Genomic DNA, 18,905 nt, shown 5'->3' on the forward strand with positions numbered 1-18,905 from the left:
GGTCTCCGGAAATGGTCTGGAGAAGAGAGGAGGGGATAGGGTCAAGCGGGCAGGTTGTTGGGCGGCCGGCCGTCACAAGACGCGAGATTTCATCTGGAGAGAGAGGGGAGAAAGAGGTCAGAGCACAGGGTAGGGCAGTGTGAGCAGAACCAGCGGTGTCGTTTGACTTAGCAAACGAGGATCGGATGTCGTCGACCTTCTTTTCAAAATGGTTGACGAAGTCATCTGCAGAGAGGGAGGAGGGGGGAGGGGGAGGAGGATTCAGGAGGGAGGAGAAGGTGGCAAAGAGCTTCCTAGGGTTAGAGGCAGATGCTTGGACTTTAGAGTGGTAGAAAGTGGCTTTAGCAGCAGAGACAGAAGAGGAAAATGTAGAGAGGAGGGAGTGAAAGGATGCCAGGTCCGCAGGGAGGCGAGTTTTCCTCCATTTCCGCTTGAATATGTAGCGAGGGCCAGCCGACTAGAGCATACAAGTCGCAGTGGTGGGTGGTATAAGGTGCTTTGGTGACAAAACGGATGGCACTATGATAGACTGCATCCAGTTTGCTGAGTAGAGTGTTGGAAGCCATTTTGTAGATGACATCGCCGAAATCGAGGATCGGTAGGATAGTCAGTTTTACTAGGGTAAGCTTGAGTGAAGGAGGCTTTGTTGCGGAATAGAAAGCCGACTCTTGATTTGATTTTCGATTGGAGATGTTTGATGTGAGTCTGGAAGGAGAGTTTGCAGTCTAGCCAGACACTTAGGTACTTATAGATGTCCACATATTCAAGGTCGGAACCATCCAGGGTGGTGATGCTAGTCGGGCATGCGGGTGCAGGCAGCGATCGGTTGAAAAGCATGCATTTGGTTTACTCGCGTTTAAGAGCAGTTGGAGGCCACGGAAGGAGTGCTGTATGGCATTGAAGCTCGTTTGGAGGTTAGATAGCACAGTGTCCAATGACGGGCCGAAAGTATATAGAATGGTGTCGTCTGCGTAGAGGTGGATCAGGGAATCGCCCGCAGCAAGAGCAACATCATTGATATATACAGAGAAAAGAGTCGGCCCGAGAATTGAACCCTGTGGCACCCCCATAGAGACTGCCAGAGGACCGGACAGCATGCCCTCCGATTTGACACACTGAACTCTGTCTGCAAAGTAATTGGTGAACCAGGCAAGGCAGTCATCCGAGAAACCGAGGCTATTGAGTCTGCCGATAAGAATATGGTGATTGACAGAGTCGAAAGCCTTGGCGAGGTCGATGAAGACGGCTGCACAGTACTGTCTTTTATCGATGGCGGTTATGATATCGTTTAGTGTGAGGACGTGGTATAGACCAGTTTGGGGACACGTTCTACCGAAGGAAGGGGGTAATGTAGCGACCTTAACTCAACATCCATGACTGTGACTGAAATATTCTGCATTTACTAAATGTTATGCTGTTTTCAAATGAAAAACAATACCTTGCTCTTGTTAAAGCTTTTAGGTTTATGACTGCAATCACAGATTATGAATTGGCGTCATTCGTTCAAGTTAATTTGGCTGACAATGCAAGATGCGACACGTTGCTATAATAACATATAACAGTTTATATCTAGTCTCTATCTAGTCTCACCCATAACTAGAAATTGTTGTATTTTATACACACTGATTCTCACTTTCACTTTTATTTCTAGCCCAGAAATAAAGCTGAATGATTTTAGGTCCCCTGAGAAAACAGTAGAATGTCCTAGACAGGTCACATGGTCGGGAGTAACGGTTCCTGTCTGGGGGACAAAGAGTTACCTTCACCACCATCAGTTACAGAGAAGAGGAGACTCTGGTTGTATCTGCTACTTGGGTTAACATAGTATGATTATTTGGTAGGGTAATATTTTTCCCAGCTGTGTGTGTCAAAGCGCTTGTATTGTAAAGTAGTAGCCTCTTTCTCTTTCGTTTGTACAAGGTTGGGCTTGTCACTCATCTTCCTCTAGTGGTGGATGCAGGTCTTGACAAAATATTAGAGGATTTAATGTTTTAGAAGTGACCATGCACCCAATCACCCGGTAGAGGACGTAACAATACCAGCAATTGTTGCACAAGCTTTTCAGACCTATTCAGATTTCAAAGATTGTGATTGATGTATAGGCTATATGGATACACATACATGTCTTACCTTCGCTTTCTACGGATTTAAGGACGTTCTCATTTGAATTGAATTAAGACATATTGGAATTCATATTTTGGAGCTATACCACCCCGCGCTCGTCACATTGCTCTATCGTGCGCATTTTGTGAATACCATTAACCATGTACTATTTTATCCCCCTCAGTAATTATGATACCGTTGGAAGTAACCTGGATGACAACACCTTTCACCTATTTTATCTTTCCTAAAACACCTTGTCGTGTGCGCGCCTCCTGCCGCTGCTGCGCGTGCTCCATTCTGTCACTGCTGGCACCCAGACAGCTGCAAGCTCGTGGCAATGCATCTTTCGAACGAGAGGGAGGGAGAACAGCAGCAGTCGTCTGGGCACTCGGCAAACTATCGCAGTTGTCTGGGTGACAGCTACCTCGGCTCGACAGTTTATGAGCGTGTAAAGAATGAGAAGAGAGGATTCTCTTACCGACTGGACAGCGCAGGAGACTCACCCTAAAAAAGTACGGTATTTGTGTTTGATCGTGTTTGTTAGCTAGCTAACGTTAGCTCGCTGCTGTGTAGCGCGAGCGACCGCCAGTCGGGAGGCTTTGTGTCCTGCCTTTGTGACAATGATGCTATGAGTGTTCGCATTGTGGATAGTAAAATGACATAGCTAATGTACTGAGGCTAGCTAGCAATCTAATTTATGTCGCGCTAGAGTTGATATGTAAAGAACAAACGCGTTGTTTGTCACGGAGGAAGTGTTTTCTTTTTGGAGCAGAACATGCTAGTTGTGGTTTCTCCTCCATCTAAGCTCTCTGGATTGTCTTGTCTTGATGACACAACACGTTGCTAGTTATCGGACTGGATGGAGTGAAGGAAGTTTCTGATGAACTTTACCAACTACGTGGAGCCGATAGCGTTTACCAGGCTTTGTGGAATCTAGCTCCGACTAGGATAAACTCCGTCAAGGACGATACTTAAAAACATTGAAATTATGAAACTCCCACCTTGTACCCATGTTTGTCCTCTGTATTTGCGAACCTTTTTTTGTTTGCTGAAAATATAAATTTTTCAATAAACGTGAATCAAGTACTACCACCTCCTGTTTCCTTTTTGAGATTACATTGCCACATGCGTATTTGCGCTGAGTTGCCATTTTAGTGCTACAGTAATGCGCATGCAGTCGTGGTTGTATTTGATTAACGTTTATTGAAAAAGTACGGTTTTGAGCAAACAAAAGGCATGCAACTACAAAGGACAAACATAGGTACAAGGTGGGCGTTAAGTAAACCTTTTTTTAGTATTGACCTTGGGCGAACCAATGTAGCTAGATTCCGCAATGCCCGTTCTCGGCTCCTCGGCTCCGCGAAGTTGGTTTAATGTAGTTACTTTTCCTTGGGTCCACAGTACAAATACTGTACATGATAAAGTACAGAACAGTTATAGACAAGGACATCAACATCTTAGAAAATGCATCATTTTAAATTGCCAATAAGTTATTGGAAAGACACCAAGAGACAACATACTATTTACACTTCATATGAACAGATTCTTATACAGTAACATTTTAACTTTAGAAAGAGGAGGCGCTTGTGATACAATATGTTTTATAAAGCTATACTTGCTTTTTACCTGAGTAACATCATGATGACATGGCTCTATATGTAACTGAGCAACGCATGAAATCAGTTTTTTGGGTACAGTGCAGAAACCCATCTTGGCATGTCTGGTGGGGTATATTACAGTTGAAGTCGGATGTTTACATACACCATAGCCAAATACAATTCCTGGCATTTAATCCGAATAAAAATCCCCTGTTTTAGTTCAGTTAGGATCACCACTCTATTTTAAGAATGTGAAATGTCAGAATAATAATAGAGCAAGTGATTTATATCATCTTTTCATCTTGTATTTCTTTAAGCACATTCCCAGTGGGTCAGAAGTTTACATACACTCAATTAGTATTTGGTAGCATTGCATTTAAATTGTTTAACTTGGGTCAAATGTTTCGGGCAGCCTTCCACAAGCTTCCCACAATAAGTTGGGTGAATTTTGGCCCATTCCTCCTGACAGAGCTGATGTAACTGAGTCTGGTTTGTAGGCCTCCTTGCTCGCACACACTTTTTCAGTCCTGCCTGCGCATTTTCTATAGGATTGAGGTGAGGGCTTTGTGATGGCCACTCCAATACCTGGACTTTGTTGTCCCTAAGCCATTTTGCCACAACTTTGGAAGTGTGTTTAGGGTCATTGTCCATTTGGAAGACCCATTTACGACCAAGTTTTAACTTCTTGACTGATGTCTTGATGTTGCTTCTGTAACCGATATGAAATGGCTAGCTAGTTAGCGGTGGTGCACGCTAATAGCGTTTCAATCGGTGACGTCACTCGCTTTGAGACCTTGAAGTAATGGTTCCCCTTGCTCTGCAAGGGCCGCGGCTTTTGTGGAGCGATGGGTAATGATGATTCGTGGGTGTCAGTTGTTGATGTGTGCAGAGGGTCCCTGGTTTGAGCCCGGCGAGGGGACGGACTAAATTTAAACTGTTACACTTCAAAATATCCACATCATTTTATTTCCTTATGATGCCATGTATTTTCTGAAATGCACCAGTCCCTCCTGCAGCAAAGCACCCCCACAACATGATGATGCCACCCCCGTGCTTCACAGTTGGGATGGTGTTCTTCGGCTTGCAAACCTCCCCCTTTTTCCTCCAAATATAACGATGGTTGTTAAGGCCAAACAGTAATATTTTGGTTTAGTCAGATCAAAGGACATTTCTCCAAAAAGTACGTTCTTTGTCCCCATGTGCAGTAGTCTGGCTTTTTTATGGCGGTTTTGGAGCAGTGGCTTTTTCATTGCTGAGCGGCCTTTCAGGTTATGTTGATATAGGACTCGTTTTACTGGATATAGATACGTTTGTACCTGTATCCTCCAGCATCTTCACAAGGTCCTTTGCTGTTGTTCTGGGATTGATTTGCACTTTTTGCAAAAGTACGTTCATCTCTAGGAGACAGAATGCATCTCCTTCCTGAGCGGTATGTTGGCTGCGTGGTCCCATGGTGTTTATACTTGCGTACTATTTGCACAGATGAACGTGGTAACTTCAGGCATTTGGAAATTGCTCACAAGGATGAACCAGACTTGTGGAGGTCTACAATTTTTTTTCTGAGGTCTTGGCTGATTTCTTTTGATTTTCCAATAATGTCAAGCAAAGAGGCACTTTGAAAGTAGGCCTTGAAATACATCCACAGGTACACCTCCAATTGACTCAAATTATGTTAATTAGCTTATCAGAAGCTTCTAAAGCCATGACATTTTCTGGAATTTTCCAAGCTGTTTAAAGGCACAGTCAACTTAGTGTTTGTACACTTCTGACCCACTGGAATTGTGATACAGTGAATTATAAGTGAAGTAATCTGTCTGTAAACAATTGTTGGAAAAATTGCTTGTCACGCACAAAATAATGTCTTAACCGACATGCCAAAACTAAAAGTTTGTGGAGTGGTTGAAAAATGAGTTTGAATTAATGACTCCAACCTAAGTATATCTAAACTTTCAACTTCAACTGTTTGTCTGACATATGTAAATTAAATATACAAGTGGTTAGGCATTTTCAACTCGCAAATGTCTCTTAAAAAGACTAGAAGTAGTACATTTGTTGATGTTTTGTGTGTGCTGTTAAGGGCAATGCGTGCTGCTTTGTTTTGAGCCAGCTGCAGCTTTGCTAGGTCTTTCTTTGCTGCACTTGACATTTAACCAGACAGTAATCAAGATGGAACAAGATCAGAGCCTGAACAACTAGCACAGTTGGTCTTTGTGTCAAATGCAGAACATATTTGTATAAGACATGCCTCTCCCCATCTTCACAAGAACTTAGTCAGTTGTAGTCAAGCCATATAGACAATCTGTTACTCCTAGGAGGTCAACTTGTTCAATGGTAATACCCTTTATGCACAACTCCAGTTGAGGTCTAGGTCAAAGAATGCTTTGAACCAATTACAGTGCTTTTGGTTTTAGATATATTTAAGACCAGTTTATTGTTATTTACCCATTCGGACAATGACTAATTCCTTTCTATGAGTCTCAGTGAGCTCATTGGCTAGATGCTAGTGTGTAGTGTGCAATCATCAGCATGCTTGGGCTGACCCCAGTTAGTCGACTGATCGATTGTTTGGTCGTTGGACTGTTGGTCGACCGATATTGTTTTAGTCGAGCAGTAGCATATATATTTGCGCCCATCTCGGTGAACTAATCCATTGCGGAGGCCTAGACTAAAAGACCATTTATGCTTAATCAGAAAATGTGGTCGAAGGCGCCATATGGAGATTGTGGAGCCTCTAGAGGCATGCAGAAACTAAATCGAGCTCCATACCGTATCGCCATGCGCCTCCCAACAGTTGTAACAATGCGGGGGGCTCTGTATACCTCCACATTGACATGATTTGTTGACGGTAGGTGGGGGCGGTACATCCTGTATCAATACAAACTCACTTCCTTGACAGCTCTGCACTTCTCTGTGAAGCCAAGAGGCATGAATGCCCTGACTTCTACTGAGCCCATGTTACCATAAATGCTGCATGGCCTATGCAGACGTCGGATTGACCATGCACTTCTCTCTCCAGAATGCGCTCTCTCACGCCAATTGGTGCACATTCATTGTTTCGTGACTTCATTGTGTGAATATTTTGTTTGATTGTTAGTGTTCAGTGCCTCCGGGAAAGTATTCAGACCCCTTGCCCTTTTCCACATTTTGTTACGTTACAGCCTTATTCTAAAATTGATTAGATTTGTTTTTCCCCTCATCAATCGACACACACTACCCCACAATGACATAGCAAAAACAGGGTTAACAAAATAATAATTGAAATATCACATTTATATAAGTATTCAGACCCTTTACTCAGTACTTGGTTGAAGCACCTTTGGCAGTGATTACTGCATCAAGTCTTTTGGGGTATGACTCTACAAGCTTGGCAAGCTTCTCCCATTGTTCTCTGCAGATCCTCTCAAGCTCTGTCAGGTTGGATGGGTAGTGTTTATTGCACAGCTATTTTCAGGTCTCTCCAGAGATGTTCGATCGGGTTCAAGTCCGGGCTCTGACTGGGAAACTCGAGGACAATTAGAGACTTGTCCCGAAGCCACTCCTGCATTTTCTTGGCTGTGCTTAGGGTCGTTGTCCTGTTGGAAGGTGAACCTTCACCCCAGTCTGAGGTTCTGAGCGCTCTGGAGCAGGTTTTCATCAAGGCTCTTTGCTCTGTTCATCCTTCCCTTGATCCTGACAAATCTCCCAGTCCCTGCTGCTGAAAAACATCCCCACAGCATGATGCTGCCACCACCATGCTTCACTGTAGGGATGGTGCCAGGTTTCCTCCAAACATGACACTTGGCATTCTGGCCAAGGAGTTCAATCTTGGTTTCATCAGATCAGAGTTTGTTTCTCATGGTCTGAGAGTCTTTAGGTGCCTTTTGGCAAACTCCAAGCAGGCTTTTCCCGTCTGGTCACTCTAGAATAAAGGCCCGATTGATGGAGTGCTGCAGTAGATGAGTGTCCTTCTGGAATGTTTTCCCATCTCCACAGAGGAACTCTAGAGCTCTATCAGAATGACCATCGGGTTCTTGGTCACCTCCCTGACCACCTCCCTCCCTCCCGGATCTTTAATGCTGCCTCGGAGCACTACGGACAATTCCTTCGACCTCATGGTTTGGTTTTTGCTCCAACCTGCTCTGTCAATTGTTGTCAAAATGTTTTTTCACTTTGTCATTATTGGGTATTGTGTGTACATTGCTGAGAATTTTTTAGTTAATCCATTTTAGAATAATGCTAATGTAACAATGTGGAAAATGTCAAGCGGTCTGAATATTTTCCAAAGGCACTGTATATCAATACCCCATTACATATCACAAGTAGGACATTTACAGTTAATTACTATAATTTCTAATCTACAATGTTCGTTACTTAGGTTATGGTAACTTATTTTAATGCATTCAATATTATTATTCCAGTCTTCACGTTCTCATTGTCAGCAAGCAAACTAAGTCTGTTTTTACACCCATTGAGAATTGTAATAGTTCCTCAATGAATTTGAAAAGTTTTTTCAGCTCTCTCACTTTCGATAACCTCTGTGTGAAAGGGAAAAATGTCATGCTCTGATCAAGTGGAAACGTCATAAAATAGGCCTAACTGATTTACTTTTTTATCATTTTGGGTGCTGGTACTGTTTTATATTTAGGTGCAGGAGTTCCACAATACTTTTGAGCTCATATTCTATAAGCAGAACTGGAGCTCAAGCAGTAGAACATTTGAGGTGCTGAGCTCTTGCCCAAGTCCAACACCGCTTCTTATCCCTTACTCGTATAGCCTACAGCAGCGTCTGTCCTGAGCTCACTGGCACGGGAAACTGAGGACCCTTAATATTTTATACAATGTTACAAGTTTGCTAACACACACTTCAGGCTAAACCCAAGTTAATAGTTGATACAATGTTTCAAGTTCGTTACAGACAGGCCATGTGTAGCCAATGTGATTCATATGATATATATATATCATTTAAAAACATTTTTTATGCAGGATATTCTGTATCTGCCGGCTGCAATGTTTTTATTTGTTGGCTTTGTGGGCTATTTGTACATAGTTGGCAATGGCAATATAATACTTAGTTGGTGATAGACATTCTAAATTAATTTGTTTATGAAAACCATAACTGGCACGCAGATCGGTAGAAATTAAGATAAATTGGCATTCCACATTAGAAAGGATGCTGCATCCGGTTATGTTGTTTTCCCTTCTGGTTATCTAGATCTCTTGCTCCCTCTTGAGGCATGTCTTATTTTATTAAACCGTAAGCTTAAAGCATCAGACAAGCTCAATGCATATAGTTTATTTTATTAAAACATGTGGTGTGTGTCTGTCAATATATGAGAAAGAAGAGAGAAGAACAGACTTTCGGTCGACCAAGAGATTTTTTTGTAAGGGACAGACCTACAGCATATGTAGGCATTTTAACTTTTTGTAAGACTTGGCAAATCACTTGTAAAAATAAAGAGTAACGGCCCAAGGCAACTGCCCTGATTGTTACCGCATTGTACATACTGTGGCGGTTTCGGCGCCAATAACTTTGTAAGGCAGGCTTTACACATAGAAATAATACACCGGTTTAACCCATCAGGCTTAGGCAGTGTTTCTGATATAGAAAACTCAAAAGTAGGGAGGTGAGTTCCACCATCAAAGTCCTGCAATAAGAGCGAAGACTCTAATATATTAAACTCTACATAGTTGTGTTTTGTGGATGTCACTGAGTAGGCTGATAGCCCATTTCATGGGTGCACAATCCATAGGTTAGGCTTTACAGTGCATATAAATAAGTAGGCTATGCCCCCAATGCAAATCTGATTTCAAAATATTTTTGGGGTGAGGTCAAATTTTGGTTGAAATTATATAACATTTCAACTTTGTTTATCATTATCTGGTCCAATTGTGGCATGATTCCGCTATTTTTATCCGTTCATCAGTTTCAATGAGTGACTTTTATTTTGAAGGCAAACAGCCTGAGCAACAATAGTGGAATCGGCAAACGTTGTTTACAACACACTGGTTTGAAATGAGCTCTTTACCCTACCAACGTCAACGATTCCAATCCATCAATGGACTGTACTGTAGGCTACAGCTAGCAAGACTAGTGCTCATAACAAAGATATTGGTAAAAATAAACTGAAAGCCAAACTTTGTGAGTGATCTTCGGTTGTCTATAAATGGCCTTGGTTCTTGTCATTGTGTGTGACTGTGAGTCAAGAGTATCTCTGCTATTATTAGCCATACTCTGCCTGTTTTCATTCTGTTGAACCTGAGCTGAAGACCAGCACAGGAAACGGATGTGTTTTTTTGAGTGGTTGGTGAATGGGCTTACTTCCTTTAGCATTTGACAAAGGTGGTGGGGAGGGCTGAATCAAGTCGAATAGCAGCCCTAGACGTACCAAAAAAGAAACCATTTTGTCATCCTACATTCTATCATAAACTTAAAATTATTGGGTTACTTGCCTTTTTTTTTATATACATTTGTTTTGTTGTGATGGGTGTAATTGAGCAAGTGCATCTGCCTTGTTAATTAAATAAGTGGGATTGTATGGGTGTAAGCCAGCATCCTGCTCATACCAGCCTCTTAACTAGTTGCTCCTACCCTCTACTTTTTTGAACATTTTGTTAAAAATCGCGCAACATTTCAGCGCCCTGCTACTCATGCCAGGAATATAGTACGTTCATATGGTTAGAATGTGTGTATAGGAAACCCTCGGACGTTTTTAAAACTGGTTAAATCACGACTGTGGCTATTACATAACGTGCGTTACATCGGAAAGCGCAGGGAAACCTGATCACAGAAAATGGAAATAAATATCCTTGCGCCACTTCCAGCAATTGTTAACAGTGAGCCGAATTAGATAAGACCGAGTATTCAACTCCCACAGCATCCCCATGCAGTCGAGTATCTTGTGAATTTAATCCTCTTTGATTCTTGGTTGAACCGAAAGAGGGGCACGACGTACCTCCGGTCTCCGCCCAGATCATTCCGGAAGAGCTCTCTCCTGAAATTTTTTCCAAGACGACAGCTAATGATATGTACATCGCCTACGGATGAATTTATCGCTTATTAACGTTTACTAATACCTAAAGTAGCATTACAAACGTATTTCGAAGTGTTTTGTGAAAGTTTATCGTCTACTTTTTGAATTTTAAAAAATGACGTTACGTTGTGAAATCGCAGTTTTTTTCGTTTATCACACAGTCTACATATAACGATATCTTGGCTTTATATGGCCCGATTTAATCGAAATAAAGACCCAATAGTGTTTATGGGACATCTAGGAGTGCCAACAAAGAAGATGGTGAAAGGTAATGACTGTTTTCTATTTTATTGTGCGGTTTGTGTAACGCCGAAATGCTAATTATTTTGTTTACGTCCCCTGCTGTGCTTTTGTGTTGTAGTGTATTGGTGCATGCTATCAGATAATAGCTTCTCATGCTGTCGCCGAAAAGCATTTTAAAAATCTGACTTGTTGCCTGGATTCACAACGAGTGTAGCTTTAATTTGATACCCTGCATGTGTATTTTAATGAACTTTTGAGTTTTAACTAATACTATTAGCATTTAGCGTAGCGCATTTGCATTTCCAGAGCTCTAGTTGGGACGCAAGCGTCCCAGGTAGAGGTAAGAGGTTAACACATGTACACACATCACACACTCACCGTAGATGCTTCCGTATCGAGAAGTAGGCCACTAACCGGCCTGTATGTCATGTCTTGCCTGTGGCGCTTCTACTACACTAGAGGCATCTCACTGGAGAACCCTTATTCATATTTATGGAAAAGGGAGGGCCTTCAGACTGGGCTAATATGAGCTGTCTCCTGTCTGGGGCAGTTTGTGTGTGTGTGTGTGTGAGAGAAAATAAATAAATAATGGACACCAGTCAGAGGATCTCTGTTTGTCAATTACTACCACAGTGTTATTATTCACCACAGATGTGAGTAGGGCCTAAAATTAACACCTGCCAAAAGCGGCATTTTTTGGGGCATTGGGTAAGTGACATGGTAAGATGTTTTTTTTTTTTTTAACCAGGCAAGTCAGTTAAGAACAAATTCTTATTTTCGATGATGGCCCAGGAACAGTGGGTTAACTGCCTGTTCAGGGGCAGAACGACAGATTTGTAATGTTTAGCTCGGGGGTTTGAACTTGCAACCTTCCGGTTACTAGTCCAACGCTCTTAACCACTAGGCTACCCTGCCGCCCCAGTTTCACTAGCCACGTTGGTGGATGGTCAGGGCTCCACAGTGCGAGCATTTCACTCGCATTTGTGAATTAATGTTGAGTATGAACACATTTATAGTAAAATAAATGCTGCAGTAGCTATTTTCAAAAGCATTTCTGCCGTTTGTTTCATAGCTAGTAAATTCAGTCTAAACTACGAATCCAATATAGCCTATCCCACCTCGCGCTGCAACATGACAAGGCATCAGTTACTCTTCCTGGGGAAGAGCAAAATTAAGGCAGTTATACCATTTAAAAATAAAAATAAACATTACAACCACAACAGACTTCACAACACTTCCACATATCTACAACACAACATCCATGTGTGTGTATGCATTTCTGTGCCTATGTTTGTTGCTTCACAGACCCCACTGTTCCATAAGGTGTATTTTTATCTTTAAACATTTTTTATCTAATTTTACTGCTTGCATGAGTTACTTGATGTGGAATAGAGTTCCATGTAGTCATGGCTCTGTAGTACTGTGCACCTCCCATAGTCTGTTCTGGACTGTGAAGAGGCCTCTGGTGGCGTGTCTTGTGGTGTATGCATGGGTGTCCAATAGAGGTCGACCGATTAATCGGAATGGCTGATTAATTAGGGCCGATTTCAAGTTTTCATAACAATCGAAAATCAGCATTTTTGGACACTGATTGTGGCCGATTACATTGCACTCCACGAGGAGCCTGCGTGGCAGGCTGACTACCTGTTACACGAGTGCAGCAAAAAGCCAAGGTAAGTTGCTAGCTAGCATTAAACTTATCTTGTAAAAAAACAATCAATCTTAACATAATCACTAGTTAACTACACATGGTTGATTATATTACTAGTTTATATAGCTTGTCCTGCTTGCATATAATCGATGCGGTGCCTGTTAATTTGTCATCGAATCACAGCCTACTTCGCCAAATGGGTGATGATTTAACAAGCGCACTTGCGAAAAAAGCACTGTCGTTGCACCAATGTGTCCCTAACCATAAACATCACTGCCTTTCTTTAAAATCAATACACAAGTATATATTTTTAAACCTGCATGTTTAGTTAATACTGCCTGCTAACATGAATTTATTTTAACTAGGGAAATTGTCAATTTATTCCTAACAAAGACTGTAATTAATTTGCCAGAATTGTACATAATTATGACATAATTTTGAAGGTTGTGCAATGTAACAGCAATATTTAGACTTAGGGATGCCACCCGTTAGATAAAATACAGAACGGTTTCGTATTTCACTGAAAGAATAAACGTTTTGTTTTCGAAATTCCAGATTTGACCGTATTAATGACCTAAGGCTTGTATTTCTGTGTGTTATTATGTTACAATTAAGTCTATGATTTGATATTTGATAGAGCAGTCTGACTGAGCGGTGGTAGGCAGCAGCAGGCTCGTAAGCATTCATTCAAACAGCACTTTCGTGCGTTTGCCAGTAGCTCTTCGCTGTGCTTCAAGCATTGAGCTGTTTGACTTCAAGCCTATCAACTCCCGAGATTAGGCTGGTGTAACCGATGTGAAGTGGCTAGCTAGTTAGCGGGGTGCGCGTTTCAGTCGGTGATGTCACTCGCTCTGAGACCTTGAAGTAGTTATTCCCCTTGCTCTGCAAGGCCTGCGGCTTTTGTGGAGCGATGGGCAACGATGCTTCGAGGGTAGCTGTTGATGTGTTCCTGGTTCGAGCCAAGGTAGGGGCGAGGAGAGGGATGGAAGCTATACTGTTACACTTGCAATACTATAGTGCCTATAAGAGCATCCAATAGTCTAAGATATATGAAATACCAATGGTATAGAGAGAAATAGTTCTATAATTCCTATAACTACAACCCAAAACTTCTTACCTGGGAATATTGAACACTCGTGTTAAAAGGAACCACAAGCTTTCATATGTTCTGAGCAAGGAAATTAAACGTTAGCTTTTTTACATGGCACATATTGCACTTTTACTTTCTTCTACAACACTTTTTATTTTTGCATTATTTAAACCAAATTGAAAATGTTTCATTATTTATTTGAGGCTAAATTGATTTTATTGATGTATTATATTAAGTTAAAATAAGTGTTCATTCAGTATTGTTGTAATTGTCATTATTACCAATAAATACATAAAAAAAATTCAGACTAATCGGTATCGGCTTTTTTTGGACCTCCAACTATCAGTATCGGCGTTGAAAAAATCATAATTGGTCGTCCTCTAGTGTCCAAGCTGTGCCAGTAGTTCAGACAGCTCAGTGCATTCAACATGTAAATACCTCTCACAAATACAAGTGTGATGAAGTTAATCTTTCTTCCACTTTTGACACAGGAGAGATTGACATGCCTATTATTAGGGTCAATAACGTAAACTCAGTGTAACGCTCATTCCTTCGACGATAAACGCAAATCTGACCATCACCCCTAGTGAGACAAAACCGCAACTCGTTAGTGAAGAGCTCTTTTTTTTCCAGTCCTGACTGTTCCGTGTCTGTGGGCTTGTGCCCATAGGCGACATTGTTGCCTATGTGAATAATGAAATAATCTGTCTGTAAACAATTGTTGGAAGAAGTACTTGTCATGCACAAAATAGATATCCTAACAATACATTTGTGCAGTGTTTGAAAAACGTTTTAATGACTCCAACCTAAGTGTATGTAAACTTCCGACTTCAACTGTATGTTGCAGTGCTTCTTTTGCGATATTGCTTTTGTTGAATAAACGTTGGTCAATGGAAACCTGCCTACTGGCTGTTTAGATGAGTCCTTAGGGACAGAGGGTCTATTCTGGGGGCCTCTGCTGTGATCTGGAAAGCGCCAGTGAATGAGGGGAGAGAAAGGGGGAGGAACAGATTATAGGAGTGAGCTGGAAAGGGAGAGAGTGGGAAAAAAGAGACCTTGAAGGAGACAGCGACAGGGACTGACAAGAGAGAGAAATTGACAGAAGGCGCAAGTCCCCTGTAGTAACTCAGTACTTACAGTGACATCTACTTGATCTGAACCCAGAGAAATAGAAAAGCCCTAACGATCCAAATGAACCCAGTCAGTGTTGTACGGGGTGAGCAGCTTACACAAGGAAACCAGTTCACAGAGGTTGACATGCCGGTAGTCCCTAACGGTCTTTTGCTGTCAAAGGGAATGTGTTCTTCTCAGTCAAGTTCCATGTTAAATCTCACTGAGACTTTGTCTTGACAAGGCACTGGAAACAAGGATGTAAGCCAAGTACTAGTACAGTAATAGCAAGTAATCATGCTCAGCTTTAGTACTTCAGCATTATTGCCCCTTGTACTTTAGATGATATCAGTCCTCAATATGTCTCAATGGGCGCACATATATCTATCTCACACACACACACCCCTAGCTAGTGCAGTTCCATTGAACAGTGACTCTTGAGAGGAAGCAACATGGTCAAGCATAAACAATTGACTATTGTCCATTTTGTGGCACACCTGCAGAATCAATGCGTATCTGGTAGACTAGTCATGTCTTTTGCATTTGGAATGTCATTGTATTTCACTATTTTCAAAGGGCAGCCAGGGACTATTCACTTACATTTTATGGTTAGGCCTAACTGAATTCTGTGGTTTTCTTATGTTTGATAGCCAGTATTCACTGCTATATTAACAATATATCAACCTTCTTTGTGCCTTGACCCACCTACAGTGATTTTAGCCATTGTCCTGGCTAGGGCTGGGAATTGCCAGGGACCTCGCGATACGATATTATCACGATACTTAAGTGCCGATACGATGTGATTATTGTCATGTAAAGATGACCCATGAGCACTAACGTGAAGTTGATAGGAGCGTTTCAAATTATGCGATGAGTCTATATTTTTGGAATTGAAGGCTTTGATCTGTTTTTAAACCATTTTCCATCCTAAAAGTTAGGAATAAGCAATGGCTTTGATTTCTGTTCACACAGATGGGAAAATTAGTCTTAAGCGGTTAACAAAGAAACAGGTCTTCCTATATGCTTACTTTAGTAATACAAAGGTCATGTGGGGCGGCAGGGTAGCCTAGTGGTTAGAGTGTTGGACTAGTAACCGAAAGGTTGCAAGTTCGAATCCCCGTTCTGCCCCTGAACAGGCAGTTAACCCACTGTTCCTAGGCCGTCATTGAAAATAAGAATTTGTTCTTAACTGACTTGCCTAGTAAAATAAAAAAATAAAATGTGGTTTGGTTTGGTAAGAAGAATGCACCTCTCCCCACCTGAGTCAGGATTTGAGTCCATGCTAGGCCCGGGCCTAGTTCATGTTGTTTGGCAGTGTCTGTGATGATTGTAATCATGTACTAACCAGCATGATACTGGTGGCGTTAACTACAAGCTACTCAAAATGCTAAAACCTTCTTTAAAAGATGTAACTTAACCCAGGCTACAGTTTGTAGGTTGTTCTCTACACAAGTAACTGTGGAATGTAGCCTTGCAATAACAAAGCTGCCGATGATCAGGCCATATGTAGAACATCCCTGTAAGCTCCTCTCTTCTGACACACCAAAGCACAGCTCTTAGCTATAGCAATGTCTTAAAGGGATAGTCCAGCCAAATTACGTATTGGTTTCCTTAGTGTAAGCAGTTTATGGACAAGGTGAGACAGCAGGGTAAGTAAACTAGTAGATCTGTCATTTTGTAATTTAGGTAAACTATCACTCTAAGGTGATGTAGCCTACTTTTGTGTTCTTGGTTTAAAGCTGTGAGACGGAAGAGGGCTGAAAGTCACTGTGCTAGTTTGGTCTGGGACTTGTACTGGTCTTTGCCAGATTGATTAGGTAAGGCAAGTTGTTGGCCAATGCCAGTGAGGTATTAACTCATCATTCAGCACCAAGAGAGATAGAAGTAGAGAGAGTCTGTCTTCTCGCCCCTCATCACTCCATTAGCAATATGAGAGACTGAGTCGGGTATGTGTGATTTTTACTTTACCTTCTATAACGGTATTTTAATGTTTGATTTGCTACATTATAATTATGTAAAGATTCGGAAAAAATCATGGCAGTCATTTTTATCACCAGTATAAAACTGCTAACAGCTGAGAGGAGAACTGCTAGTTAACTTGCAAGCACAACAAGTCTTTGAAAACAACTTTGGGAGTACAGACCCCCAGAAATCGCCCAGTTTTGACCCATTATTTTTTATGAAACTTAGGCTGAATGGTTTAAAAGTCAGAATGGAGAAAGCCCATTAAAACTAGAGGTTGACTGATTGATCGGCGTGGTCGATTAATTAGGGCCGATTTTCAAGTTTTCATAACAATCGGTAATCTGCATTTTTGGATGCCGATTTACATTGCATTCCATGAGGAAACTGCATGGCAGGCTGACCACCTGTTACGTGAGTCCAGCAAGGAGCCAAGGTAAGTTGCCAGCTAGCATTAAACTTATCTTATAAAACAACAACAATCAGTCTTCACATAATCAGGGTATATGCAACAGTTTGGGCCGCCTGGCTCGTTGCAAACTAATTTGCCGAAATTTTACATAATTATGACATAACATTGAAGGTTGTGCAATGTAAACAGCAATATTTAGACTTAGGGTTGCCACCCGTTCAATACGCAACGGCTCCGTATTACACAGAAAGAATAAACATTTTGTTTTCGAAATTATAGTTCCCGGATTTGACCATATTAATGACCTAAGGCTCGTATTTCTCTGTTCATTATATTATAAATAAGTCTATGATTTGATATTTGGTTGAGCAGTCTGACTGAGCGGAGGTAGGCATCAGCAGTCTCGTAAGCATTCATTCAAACTTTACTGCCTTTGCCAGCAGCTCTTAGCAATGCTAGAAGCACAGCGCTGACTCCAAGCCTATCAACTCCTGAGATTAGGCTGGCAATACTAGAGTGCCTATAAGAACATCCAATAGTCAAAGGTATATGAAATACAAATGGTATAGAGAGAAATAGTCTACACGTCATAATTCCTATAATAGCTACAATCTAAAACTTCTTAACTGGGAATATTGAAGAACTGGGAATTTTGAACCACCAGCTTTCATATGTTCTGAGCAAGGAATTTAAACGTTAGTTTTTATTACATGCCACATATTGCACTTTTACTTTCTTCTCCAACACTGTATTTTTGCGTTATTGAAACCAAATTGAACATGTTAAATTATTTATTTGAGACTAAATAGATTTTATTTATGTATTATATTAAGATAAAATAAGTGTTCATTCAGTATTGTTGTAATTGTCATATATATATATGACAATTACAACAATACTGAATGAACACATATACAGTTGAAGTCGGAGGTTTACATACACCTAAGCCAAATACATTTAAACTCAGTTTTTCACAATTCCTGACATTTTATCCTAGTAAAAATTCCCTATCTTAGGTCAGTTAGGATCACCACTTTATTTTAAGAATGTTAAATGTCAGAAAAATACTAGAGAATTATTTTATTTCAGCTTTTCCCAGAAGTTTACATACACTCAATTAGTATTTGGTGGCATTGCCTTTTAAATGGTTTAACTTGGGTCAAACGTTTCGGGTAGCCTTCTACAAGCTTCCCACAATAAGTTAGGTGAATTTTGGCCCATTCCTCCTGACAGAGCTGGTGTAACTGAGTCAGGTTTGTAGGCCTCCTTGCTAGCATACGCTTTTTCAGTTCTGCCCACAAATGTTCTATTGGATTGAAGTCAGGGTGTTGTGATTGCCACTCCAATACCTTGACTTTGTTGTCCTTAAGCCATTTTTCCCCAACTTTGGAAGTATGCTTGGTCATTGTCCATTTGGAAGACCCATTTGCCACCAAGCTTTAACTTCCTGACTGATGTCTTGAGATGTTGCTTCAATATATCCACATAGTTTTACTGCCCCGTGATGCCATCTATTTTGTGAAATGCACCAGTCCCTCCTGCAGCAAAGAACCCCCACAACATGATACTGCCACCCCCGTGCTTCACAGCTGGGATGGTGTTCTTTGGCTTGCAATCGTCCCCCTTTTTCCTCCAAACATAACGATAGTTGTTAGGGCCAAACAGTTCTATTTTTGTACGATTTTGTATGAAAAGTACAATCTTTGTCCCCATGTGCAGTTGCAAA

General features: G+C 41.2%; 1 protein-coding gene across 3 annotated transcripts in view; it reads left to right on the plus strand.

Moving 5' to 3' along the window:
- The first annotated feature begins 2,421 nt into the window (after window positions 1–2,421).
- si:dkeyp-19e1.3 (USP6 N-terminal-like protein) overlaps window positions 2,422–18,905 on the plus strand; it is a 90,120-nt gene continuing 73,636 nt past the window's right edge. For all 3 annotated transcript variants that reach the window (XR_010464763.1, XM_029668820.2, XM_029668821.2), the window contains exon 1: window positions 2,422–2,615. The gene's annotated coding sequence lies outside the window, so the exon portion shown is untranslated. The remainder of the gene's footprint in view (window positions 2,616–18,905) is intronic.

This window comes from Oncorhynchus nerka, linkage group LG9a (genome assembly GCF_034236695.1).
Source record: "Oncorhynchus nerka isolate Pitt River linkage group LG9a, Oner_Uvic_2.0, whole genome shotgun sequence".
NCBI lineage: Eukaryota > Metazoa > Chordata > Actinopteri > Salmoniformes > Salmonidae > Oncorhynchus > Oncorhynchus nerka.